This window comes from Engystomops pustulosus, chromosome 7 (assembly GCF_040894005.1).
Source record: "Engystomops pustulosus chromosome 7, aEngPut4.maternal, whole genome shotgun sequence".
Taxonomy (NCBI): Eukaryota; Metazoa; Chordata; class Amphibia; order Anura; family Leptodactylidae; genus Engystomops; species Engystomops pustulosus.
The window spans coordinates 177192609-177206469 of NC_092417.1; positions in this window are offsets into that span (position 1 = coordinate 177192609).

Consider the following 13861-nt stretch of genomic DNA (forward strand, 5'->3'; position numbering starts at 1 on the left):
ATATATGTTATAGTTATCAACCAGCCGGCACAGGGCACAAGATGTAAAGGAGAAACCAACAAAAGAAAACATCATAATGGTTCATATAAACAGTTTGAAGTAACGTCCACCAAGAGATGTCATCCATCCGATTGGGCAAAGGAATTTTTTCAATATCATCTGAACATCTATAGATGGTAAACAGATTAATCTGAAGAAGTAAAGATCAATATTCATGTTGTATCTCAGTCACTTGTTACATGGATATAGCATCAATCACAAATGGATTATATACATTCCTTATAAAACATTATCCAGGTTAAACTAATGCGGCTTGAGGGGGTTTAGTCTAAGAGTCCACTTTAGTGTCATTTATGGTCTATGAGTCCAGTTCAGTTCATTTTTTCACAGTTACCACCTCATCTGGGGGGGGCTTTATAGTATTACCCCAATGTAACCATGTGCAGTTATAAAAGTCACTAATCTTTTGGACAAGGTTTCAAATCTTCGTTTGAGGTCAATATCACCTGGTTTGTTCAGGAAAGTAGCATCCCCTTGTGATCTCTGTATGATCCTCTCCTGATCTTCATCCGTGTAAGTGAACACTTTCAAAAAGTCACCTGGAGTAGACTCCATATTGATGAAAATTGAAGAAAAAGACGTGCAAAGCAACCGTGATGCCAATGATGTAGAAGAAGTAAAATCCAAGTCAGCACAATCTTATGGACTCCTAATAAGGAGGGGTGCAGCGCCCCCAAAGGGTCTGGCTTGATCCTCTTGTAGATAAAAAGTAAAAAGCGGGCAGCACTCCATGGTTCAAAATTTCAAAATAAAAGGTGAACTTTATTGAACAAGTGGCGACGTTTCGGTGTGTAACACCTTCATCAAGCAACAAACAAGTGACCCACATGGGATATATATAGCAAAACATAGTAAGTGATTAGCAAGCCGCATTAGTTTAACCTGGATAATGTTTTATAAGGAATGTATATAATCCATTTGTGATTGATGCTATATCCATGTAACGAGTGACTGAGATACAACATGAATATTGATCTTCACTTCTTCAGATTAATCTGTTTACCATCTATAGATGTTCAGATGATATTGAAAAAATTCCTTTGCCCAATCGGATGGATGACATCTCTTGGTGGACGTTACTTCAAACTGTTTATATGAACCATTATGATGTTTTCTTTTGTTGGTTTCTCCTTTACATCTTGTGCCCTGTGCCGGCTGGTTGATAACTATAACATATATCTATATAATATATCCATGGCTGTGTAGGGATTAAGCGCCAAATTGTGCCACAAAATACCCACATATTTGTGGGACTGAGTAGGTTGCCAGCTGTAGTGGTTTTTGGATGCCCACGCTGGAGGGTGTGAGCGTGATATATGCTCCATCTCCCCTGTGGGATCTTACCGCCTCCTTGGGATGTGATTATACTCACTTAATATCCCACTGGCGCGCATTCTTATGTGCTTTACCTATCTCTCATTAGGTGATGTATCACCATAGTGGGCACCTGGCGCAAATCACCTTGAATCTATGTATACTGCGTAGAGGTGTATATTACTATCCTGCCGCCATGGTAATGAGAGCGATCCTCTTATCCCCAATACTTAGGTTAATGTGTATGTGCTCATTTTTTTTTTTCATTTTAAGTTGCTGTCACAGGTCATTTGTGGTTCATTTCCTTGGCCTCGGTGCACACTGCATTGAGGGCTTAGTTGCCCTTTTCCAAGATGTCTTCTCAGCAGCCTCAGGGCTCCACTGCACATGTGCAGGCTGGATCCACAGTATCAGCTGTGGACCAGAAGCTTCCACCAAGAAAGTTCTCTCCAGAGCCTTTTGGGTAATTTTAACCCCTACTTCACACGCCAGTCTTTGCACTTGCACACTTTATGATTACACTTTGTACTGTATAATTGTACAGAGAATGACATTGTTATATACATGTACTTGAAACTGATGCACTTTATCTTTGAATGTATTTTTTATATTTGTACAATGATGAACAACACAATATTGCACAGGCACTTTAAGACACGCCTCTTTATGCTAATCACTTACTATGTTTTGCTATATATTCCCATGTGGGTCACTTGTCTGTTGCTTGATGAAGGTGTTACACACCGAAACGTCGCCACTTGTTCAATAAAGTTCACCTTTTATTTTGAAATTTTGAACCATGGAGTGCTGCCCGCTTTTTACTTTTTATCTATCTATCTATCTATCTATCTCCTATCTATCTCCTATATATCTCCTATCTATCTATCTATCTATCTATCTATCTATCTATCTATCTCCTATATATCTCCTATCTATCTCATATCTATCTATCTATCTATCTATCTATCTATCTATCTATCTATCTCCTATATATCTCCTATCTATCTATCTATCTATCTATCTATCTATCTATCTATCTCCTATATATCTCCTATCTATCTATCTATCTATCTATCTCCTATCTATCTATCTATCTATCTATCTCCTATCTATCTCCTATATATCTCCTATCTATCTATCTATCTATCTATCTATCTATCTATCTCCTATCTATCTCCTATATATCTCCTATCTATCTATCTATCTATCTATCTATCTATCTCTCTGTTATGTATCTTCCTATCACCTATCCTGTCTCTGCTGTATATTGTACGCTGTATACCCAGTGCTGTTCCCTGTGGTCTCCTATCTGACTGCTCCGGGAGAGAATCCCATGTACATCCTCTTGATAAAAGCTCTTTCTTTCTGGCTGGTTTTGGTTATAGCGGAATTATCTCTACTCTCTGGACACCGTCACTGAGTCTTGAAATTGAAAAGCGGAGCGTTAGATGCCTGTTCCTCGCACATTGTAGTCTGTGCAGGAGATTCCGCAGGTTTTAGAATATTTGGCAGATGCAGAATGGACACTGTTACATTGTTGCAGACCATAGAACAGTCTCCTTGGGGCACATTTATCACAGGCACAGAGAATCGGGGGCTCCACCCCCTGTACACCAGGTGGGCGTGGAGGGGGCGTTTCTGCCCTTCCCAATGCCTATAATGTGTGCCGGTCCCGGTGAAGGCTATGGCGCTATTCTATGCCAGGTCAGACCTAGTGTAAAGGAGACACATTTAAGGGCTTTGTTTAAGTGACCTCCTTGGTTTTAATCCTCTAACCCTAAAGTCCAGCAAAACTCAACCCCGCCTTGAGATCAATCACTTGGCACTATGGGATATCTCTTATTGGATCATCACAAATATAGATGATCATGTCTTATTAATAATAGATTTTACCTGGAGACACAACTCCATTATGTATGAAGTGTAGACCCTCTGCACCCTTGTTGGCTCCAGTACCCTAGTCTACCACTAGGTCCTAGGGTCTGACTGGCCCACCAGAGAATCAGAGGTTCCATCTGTTGGCCAAAGCTCCAACACAATAATGAGCCTTGTCGGACCAGAATCCAAACCAATGTACTATTGCTATAGGGTTCTACTTCCTGGAGAGGGTCCCCAAGAATAATTTTATGTAGTGGGGCAAAGGAACCCTAGTCCAGCCCTTCTGGGCTCTATATCAGGTACTGGTCCACCAAAGAATCAGACGATCCATTTGTTGGCCAAAGCTCCAACACAATAATTGGCCTCATAGGACCAGAACCCAAACCAATGTACTATTGCTATAGGGTTCTACTTCTTGGAGAGGGGTCCCCAAGAATAATTTTATGTAGTTGGCCAAAGGAGCCCCAGTCCAGCCCTACTGGGCTCTATATCAGGTACTGGCCCACCAAAGAATCAGAGGATCCATCTGTTGGCCAAAGCTCCAACACAATAATGTGCCTTGTAGAAACAGAACCCAAACAAATGTACTATTGCTATAGGGTTCTACTTCCTGGAGAGGAGCCCCAAGAATAATTTTATGTAGTGGGCCAAAGGCGCCCCAGTCCAGTCCGACTGGGCTATATATCAGGTACTGGTCCATCAGAGAATCAGAGGTTCCATTTGTTGGCCAAAGCTCTAACACAATAATGAGCCTCATAGGAACAGAACCCAAACCAATGTACTATTGCTATAGGGTTCTACTTCCTGGAGAGGGGTCCCCAGGAATAATTTTATGTAGTTGGCCAAAGGCGCCCCAGTCCAGTCCTACTGGGCTCTGTATCAGGTATTGGCCCACCAAAGAATCAGACGGTCCATCTGTTGACCAAAGCTCCAACAAAATAATGAGCCTTGTCGGACCAGAACCCAAAACAATGTACTATTGCTATAGGGTTCTACTTTCTGGAGAGGGGTCTCCAAGAATAATTTGATGTAGTTGGCCAAAGGAGCCCCAGTCCAGCCCTTCTGGGCTCTATATCAGGTACTGGTCCACCAAAGAATCAGACAATCCATCTCTTGGCCAAAGCTCCAACACAATTATGAGCCTTGTAGAACCAGAACCCAAACAAATGTACTATTACTATAGGGTTCTACTTCCTGGAGAAGGATCCCCAAGAATAATTTTATGTGGTGGGCCAAAGGAGCCCCAGTTCAGTCCTACTGGGCTATATATCAGGTACTGGTCCACCAGAGAATCAGAGGTTCAATTTGTTGGCCAAAGCTCCAACACAATAATGAGCCTTGTAGAACCAGAACCCAAACAAATGTACTATTGCTTTAGGGTTCTACTTCCTGGAGAGGCGTCCCCAAGAATAATTTTATGTGGTGGGCCAAAGGAGCCCCAGTTCAGTCCTACTGGGCTCTATATCAGGTACTGGCCACCAGAGAATCAGAGGTTCCATCTGTTGGCCAAAGCTCCATCACAATGATGATCTTTGTAGAACCAGAACCCAAATCAATGGGTTCTACTTCCTGGAGAGGGGTCCCCAAGAATAATTTTATGTAGAAAGCCAAAGGAGCCCCAGTCCAGTCCTACTGGGCTCTATATCAGGTACTAGCCCACCAGAGAATCAGACGATCCATATGTTGGCCAAAGCTCCAACACAATAATGGTCCAAAGAAGCCCCAGTCCAGTCCTACTGGGCTCTATATCAGGTACTGGCCCACCAGAGAATCAGACGATCCATCTGTTGGCCAAAGCTCTAACACAATAATGGGCCATCCCTACTGGGCTCTATATCAGGTATTGGCTAACGATGCATTTATACCCTGGTGGCTAATGTGGTCATTACTATAGATACAGGTAAGTGATTATAGTAACAGATGTTACAATGTTGCTCTACGTTGTTCCAGTGTTTCGATCATCTAATATTAAGTAAACGAGCCGAGCGCTCGGCAAATATCGTAGACGTGATATGTTATCAGCCGCATCCGTATGGATGGTATAGATAAAGGAGAGGAGAGATGGTGGTAATTAGGAGGGAAGAAGAGGATGTTTTTTTTTCTTCCATCTCTCAGCAAATTAAGTTTTATTTGATTATTTGTAACTTGCGGAGCTTTGCTAATTAACCTAAATCGGGAAGCTCCTTTACATCCCGCACTCAGAACCTTACACCTGGACGCTTTCATTAAGTGCAGAACAAGCCGCCGACATCCAATTAGATATTTTCTTCTCCATTTTTGTTGCATTATAGCTTGTACTTTACGGAAAAAGCTAATTAAACAGGTTTTACGCCATGAATTTTAATATTTGCCAGCAGCTTGAGGTAAACCTTTGAGGACGTCTCGTAAAACGGGAGCCGCTCGGCAGAACCCGCGCAATACAAGGTGATGGAAGTGCGTGGGCTGGGGGGCAATTATGGTGTAGAACAAAGACATCTTCAATAACATGTATGAACATATATAAATAAGGGTAGTGTAACCTGAAGGGGGCCACATAAGGGGTAGGTAGATTATTTCGTGCATTATATAGAGACTGTTCCAGCAGCACAAAGGATCAGGAGCAATTAATTAATATTTCTTCATTACACAGTTCATACCATGTGTTCCCTTGTAAAATATAAACCTCCTGTTACCACTAAAGGCGCCGCTCTCTATACAAATGGATTTGTATTATCGAAAGGTCGAGTGACGGGTTATGCGTTCACACAAGATTGTGTACGTTTATTCTACAACTTTCTGCAGGGACAGGGGAGCCTGGATGGAATAGAGGGTCTGGTGTAGGACAGAGGGGTCTGGAAGATAGAGGTGGGTCTGTAGTAGACAGAGGGGAGGGGCAGATGTGTCTAGTGAGGACAGAAGAATCTAGAGGGTTTAGAGGGGTCAAAGGGAGATTGGGGTTAGAATGGAAAATGGAGTCTAGAAGGGATATGCAAAGGACAGAAGTGTCTGGAGTAGGATGAAAGAGTCCTGAGACCACAGAAGAGTCTAGAAAAGAGGACAGAGGAGTTTGAAAGGGACTGAGTGGTCTGGACCTTTCTCTCCCCTCCAGACATCTCTGTCCTTTTCAGAGAGGACAGAGGTGTCTGGAAGGGAGAGAGTTTCCTAGAGAGGATATAGGAGTCTGGATGAAGACAGAGGTGTCTGGAGGGGAGAGAGGGGTCTAGAAAGGACATAGGAATCTGAAGGGGAGAGAGGAGTCTGGAAGGGAGAAAGGAGTCTAGAGAGGATACAGGAGTCTGGAGGAGGACAGAGGTGTCTCGAGGGGAGAGAGGGGTCTAGAGAGGATACAGGAGTCTGGAGGAGGACAGAGGTGTCTCGAGGGGAGAGAGGGGTCTAGAGAGGATACAGGAGTCTGGAGGAGGACATTGGTGTCTGGAGGGGAATGAGGGGTCTGGAGAGAAGACAGAAGTCTGGAGGAGAGAAAGGGGCATAGAGAGGATAAGGGGAGAGAAAGGTCCAGAGAGGACCAAGGCGTCTGGAGGAGTCTAGAGAAGACAGGAATGTCTGGAGGGGAGAGAGGGGTCTGGAGAGGACACAGGAATCTGGAGGGGAGAGACGGGTCTAGAAAGGACATCGGAATCTGAAGGGGAGAGAGGGGTCTGGAGGGGAGAAAGGGGTCTGGAGAGGACAGAGGAGTATGGAGGATAGAGGCGTCTGGAGGAGGTCAGTGGAATCTGGAGGATGACAGAGAAGTCTGGAGGAAGAGGACACAGGTGTCTGGAGAGGGACAGAGGGTGCTGGAGGGAATAGAGGGGTCTGGCAGTGGTTTTCTCTCCTCTCCTCATTCACTGCTCGGCAGTTCTAGATGTAACAGCATTTGGGCAGTTAATTTCTGAAATCCAGGGACAATTTCCAGGTTAAGGAAACACAACTGGACTCCTGATACCATGATATCAGGGCCATTTAATGCTTTGTTCGCACTTAAGCAAAGGGGAAAACCTGACATTGTCTAGCGAACCAAAGAGCAGATTCAACTCCAGAATCACCATAAATTGTATCAATTGGTATGAAATTGGCTTGAGAAAGCGTTTTGTAGCGTGAAACGGTCTGTAGCCTGTGGGGTGGATGACATCCCCCCACATGACCGCACCAATGTAATAAAGTTTTTGAAAACCTCACCGGGTGAGTGCCACTGCTTCTCGTTCCTGGTTGAGCATCCGCTGTGACCAACTGGTGGAATATGATTTCTGTCTAGTCGGTAGTGTCCATCATGACCTTCTATTGGGAGTGACCCACAAATTGTATCACTTATTTGTACTGGAAATGTTCCATGTCGGGATTTGGTGCCATTTCTAAAACTGGTGGATCCACTTCATCGCCTGTTGTATTCTGTGACACATCTGTGTAATATTTCCGTAGATTTCCATTTCCTGATATTCATTATCCTCTGGCTCCATTGTAATTCTCCCCTCCTAATCAGAGGTAATTGTACATTCCCTTCCCGAAGACACAATCAGGTGGTTGGGAATTAGGATCTAAGCTCCTGTCCTCACCTCCTTCCATGTGCCGGTTGCACTTTCGGAGAAACCTTACCACCTATTTCTTCACTCGCTCTGTCAAGTGCTCGTGTTCTTGGTCAAGCCCAAAACACCAATTAGTCTGGCGGAGAGAGAACCTCTTTTCCCAACTGCACCACTGAGAAGTTACAATTAAACTTAAGCACTTTTTCTCCCATGGAGAGCGTTTAATACAGAACTGATTACAAGGGGGAAACTCCGACTTTTTATGTGAACAGATTGGAGCTTGAAGGGAAGCTAGAAAAATACAGTATAGTTTTATTATGGCTCTTAGTATGAGAGATATACTGTGCTTATAAATATCTGCATAGACACGATGGTGGCGGGAATCCTGCTGGTGACGTCAATCCGAGATATTGCAGTTGGGACAATTGACCAAAATAGGTCTGGGGATAATGGTGTATGGCACCCAAGGGACAAGTAATGGTGAGGCCAGGAAATAAGCCGATGTCAGCATCGGTGGAGTATAATCATAAATGATTAGTGGAAACATGATTGTAAGTAGTAGAAACTTATATAAACCCTAGCAACCTGGGAATCCTATTGCTCAGGTACCTTCTCATAAGGGAATGTGCCTTAAGCAACTATAGCTGAACAGTTATAGTTGGATGGGATTGCAGGGAACATGTACTTACCTTATATATCAATCTGATACTAGGAGAAGCACAAGGCAAATGTTATGCTTGCACCCATTGGCCATTGTATAATACATCCATATCTATATCCAGTCTGAGGACCAGTTGAGTATTTTATCCTTGGACTAGTTTGGCATGGAATTTTTTTTTGCTATTTTTCCTATTTTAATAAATGAGCATCACTCCAAGATCAACACGAGCGGATTGATATTGATAATGGAGGTGGAATCCTATATATATATGCCTGGGCTTCAGACATTCGTGCTCTTCGCCCATCATGTAGCAATCAGACGTAAGGAAGCACTACAGAACAGGTAATGATCTGGAAGAACGCAAACATCTGGCTGCTGTCAACTGGAAAGAGGACCTTCAGGACTGCTCGAAGGGAGACATTTAAGATCTGTACTTGACCCCTGGCACGGCTCCCTGAACTTATCACTGAGGCTCCACCATACTGATGTTTTTACAGAAGCTGGTAAAAATTGGGTACATCTAGAAGAAATGTGGCATCTCTCAGGGGTGAGAAGGAAGCATTTACGGTAGACTAGCAGTAGAGAACTACCTTCTCCCAGCATCATCTGAATGTCAAAATCCACCATTCCGTTTTATACAGAAGGCTCCGATCCTCATCCAAGAAGCCGGCATTGAGTTGAGAATTCAGTGGATGGATTGAAGCACATTGTCTGGGATTAAAAAATAATGGCTGGATTTTTTCTCCAACTTTGTTGCCCCTAGTTTAGACTTAGTTTGGAGGTAACTCCAATGATTCTGAGTGATCCCAGTTGGACTGGCCACCATTAATTGTTGGGTGGCATTTCCTGACCAGATCTTTAGTGGTGGAACAACAGTGGAGTAAAATGTTGGACTAGTGTTGGGCGGTTTTGCTTTTAGGTACATTTACTGATATTTCTCTAAGACGCTCAAACCACCGGGAGTCAACAGCATGAAACTGTTTGGCAAAATATATAAACATTTGAAGAAATTGCATGAACGTTCTCCGGAGTCATTATGTAAAATATATGTGGAAGGCTGCCAGATTAAACAAAAAATCAATCCATGAATAATTTGTGCTCCTTCTCGAGTTCTCTCTGCCCTCATCTTGTAGATAAAATGAGGAGACCTTGTCCTGCTTATTCATGCACATCAGGGAGGTCTGCACAACCTCTGCAGTGGAGCGAAGCCCGGAGAAACGAGGAGCCCATGAAAACGAATCCGAGTCTACTTAAGATCTGTAAATGCTGGGAGTTGATGACTGCTGATGACCCCATGGTGGTCATTGCCCCCAGGTTATTCACCACCAGTGCTGCGTCCAGTCCCAGAGCTACTGGCCTCGGTGTGTTGGATCCAGAAAAAAATGAAAGAATACAGGATATAGGTTGGATTATTGGAGTCCAACTGTGGAGACCTCCCGTTATCAGCTGAATTGGAGTCTGTGAATCATTCTTTGCTCCCATATATTACTATAGACTTCCAAATCAACTTGCCCTGTAAGGTCACCTCTAGCCCAAAGGCATCCTCAATGAGACATATAGATAGGGGGGAGGGTGTTAATCTTATTAATGAAGAAACCACTTTAAAGGACCGGTGTCTCCAAAAGATAGATCTTCCAGCCCGATCCCTGAAAGATTCTCGTATTCAACAGGCCCTTAGTTTGCCTTTTGGCTTCCACCTGGACTAAGCCTGCCCTCCATCTGCCCTGACCTTGGGCTGTCTGTGACAATTCTCTGGCTGAACCACTGATGCTTTGTTCCTGTGTCTCCTATCCATTATTTGCCACCATTTCAGAGGCTACTCCAAGAGGTAATCATTTGCAATCCCAAAAAATTCCAAATTTCTATACAGAAGTTAAAGGTTGAAAAATATCCAAGTGGCTCTGTCTAATCATCTAGTTTCTCAGTTCTAGACCTTTACATCTGAGTTTCAATAAGATACCATTATAAAAGCTGGAGATCGTTCTCTATTAGACAAGACATCTTTAGTGTCCTCCCGCACCATGAGATCACAGGCGTTCTGTGAAGTAAAAGCTCATTTAGCCGCTCTGCCAAAGTCGAAAAAAGCAAGAATGAAAAGTTGAAAGCTGTTGCTTCAATGACCGACGCTAGGAAACGGTAATGGGCTCTAATGTGCGGCAAATTAACCGGACGCATGTAGGAATTGACAATTATGCAAAAGTGGTTCAACCCTACGAGCCGTAGACGGAATATGAGGACTTCATTTCACAAACAAGCCGAGTTGGCAGCGCCTATTGACAAATTAGATATCCGCGCCGCTACAAAGTCAACTGCTTTTCACGCTGACACTCCAGATTTAATTTAACCATAAAAGAGAGATTTAGGAGAATTTGCAAAGCAAACTCATCTTCCTGATTTTTGTCAGATCTTAGACTATCATCTGTCTCCAACAGTTATCATCAAAAAACGGAGGAAAAGTTATCGAGGTCATTCCCAAAACTGAAAAGTAATCCACTGCAATGAAGAGAAAGTGCAACGATTTGTGGGTTGCGCCAAATATGTAAATAGTGACGAGTTGTGGATGATGGATTTAGTTTCCTATTAAATGGCAGTGTACACAGAAAGTTGTCATCACATGAGCTCTTGTCCTAAAGGGGTCACGAGCACAGACCAACTCTTCACTATGAGACCTCAACACCTATGAGTCCAACTCCTGGAGTTTACCATAACCTGATCAAATTACTTCATGGCGGCCAGGAAAAACCAAGAACCAATCTCCAACCCGTAAGGGGGTACCAGGTGAAGAGATTCCCCTATATATCCTCCATATGATGTAGTAGAGCATGTCCTTATAGTTGGCCTATAAAACCAGGGAGGGGAGCATTTTGTTTTAATTTTGTTAACTAGATCTTCACAATAGGAAACCAACCAACAAGAGAAACAATGGCAACATCTTCATGGAATTCAAGGCACAAACTGATACATAAACCTCATGGAGTCAACACCTCAATGGGACCTCTGATTATATTGCATTCATGAAACCAATTTCTACTCAGAAGTCATGGAGAAAATATTTTGATGGAACACTTGGAACCAACCCCTTCATGAAGCTCATAGAGCCAAGGCCTTAGTCTTAGTCTTAGTTGGATTTATGAAGCCAAGATCTTTATTGAACTCATGGAACCAATATCTTCACAGAAGTCATGTTGTAAATGCCTTCATGGACCTCTTAGAGGAAACCCCTTCATTGAGCTCATGGTGCCAAGACCTCAGTTGGATTCATTAAGCCAAGATCTTTATTGAACTCATGGTTTTCAGAAAAGTCATGGAGTAAATACTTTAATGGACCTCTTAGAGCCAACCCATCCATGCAGCTCATGAAGGCAAGACATCAGTGGGGCTCATGAAACCAAGATGTTTATTGAACTTATGGAGTCAATCCCTTCATGGACCTCATAGAATTAACATCGTTTACACAATCATGCAGAGCACATTTTCACATAAATAATGGAGCCGACATCTTTAACGAATGAAGGAATCAATATTGTCATGGAACTGGCTGAATTAAAACCTTCATGAAGCTTCATCATATTCACTGTGCTCATTGACACCATACCCCAGGGGTCAGGAGCCTATTTGGATGAGAGAGCCATGAACGCCACATATTTTAAAATGTTATTCTGTAAAAGCCCTACAATATGCACATGCCCCCCAGTAGATAGGTAGCCACAGCACATACCCCCAGTAGATAGGTAGCCCCAGCACCACCCCCCCCCAGTAGATAGCAGGACACAGCACATGCCCCCAGTAGATAGCTATCCACAGCACATGCCCCCCCATTAGATAGCTAGCCACAGCCAAAAAAAAAAAGAGAATATTCACCTACCGGCGCTCCCTGCAGCCAGCTCCTCATCGCTCCCATGTTCTTCTCTTTGACCCATGTTTAGACGATGGCGGCGTTGGTGCCTGTGTCCAGTGATCAGTCTAAGACACACAGCAGCCATCACTATTTATTAAAGATCTGTCTGAGAGCCGGATGTAGCCAAGAAAAGAGCCACATCCTGAGCCATAGGTTCCCTACCCCTGCCAAACCCACTTGGAAATCGTACATCCAATATCTTTATGAACTCTTGAAGCCAACACCTATAAACAAATCATGGAGTCAACATTTTTGTAGAACTGTGTGAGCCAACATCTTTTTGTTATCAATCAATGTGTAATGGGGTGGGCGCACCTCTAGTCATGACCACGCCCACTGTGAACCGAAAAGCTCATTAGCATAGAGATGGAAGAGAATTTTCTCTAAAACAATAGATTGCAGGGAAACAGTAAAGATATGACTTAGAAGCTCGCGGCTTGCCCTACACAAAGCTGTAAGGTTATCTGAGAGCCGGTAATTCTTATGTCCTGATATACAGGCATGAAATGTGTACACAGAAACATTAATAGGCCTCGGAGGAGGATGTCCTTCTGTTAAGACAAAGGAGCCTTTGTTTCTTATCATTCCAAGCAGTAATTCAAGTGACAATTCCTCACACAGAGATGGCTTGTCTCCGTCCCGCTCTCTGCCTAGTGGTCATAAAGCAGGTAGCGCCGCGGCTTATGCCGCTAATTAGGTGGATGCATTACTCATAGGCCGGCTGCAGCTGCTGGAATGACAGCGTGTAAAAGCCTTGGGATATATGTCATACCTGTGGCAGCTCCAGGGACGTTCTCCTGTGCAGCGCTGTCACAATCAGGATTTACAGCGTTGCTCATGTAAATGCGGCTGTAATCTGATATATAAGCTATTTTAATTAACTTCACATCATGTATACATTTATAACACAGCGGATCAGGATGGAAAACTGAATCCTGGGGGCAAATACAACAAGCCGGGACCCTCGTAGATCGGCTGGGACTCTGCTGTCAGACTCTGCTGTTCACATTTCCTAAAGGTTGTGATACAGTACGGTTTCTTCAATGTAACAACCTGTGGCTGATATCTTTAGCTCTTGATTGGTTGGAACACAAAGTCATGTAATAGATAAACTCCACCCAGATCCACAAAATGGCCAATTTGATGTTGGATAGCTTACGAGTGTGACCAAGCGAGATAATGCACTTTGAGAAATGCTGCACCTATGTACGTAGAGTTGTACTTTTGGTCCCACCCATGTTCACGCTCTACCTTGATCCCACCAATGAGCTACCATGTTAATATCTATGACCTAGCTCTTTCCTACTCGTTGGCTACAAGGTTAATGTCCACAATGTAGCCTGGTCACATCCATGTCCACCACGCTCTACCTTGATCCCACCTATGAGCTTGCATGTGAATATCTATGGCCTAGCTCTGTCCCATCCATGAGCTACCATGTTAATGTCTACAATGTAGCATGGTCACACCCACGTCCACTCTCTACCTTGATCCCACCTATGAGCTAGCATGTGAATATCTATGGCCTAGCTCTGTTCCATCCATGAG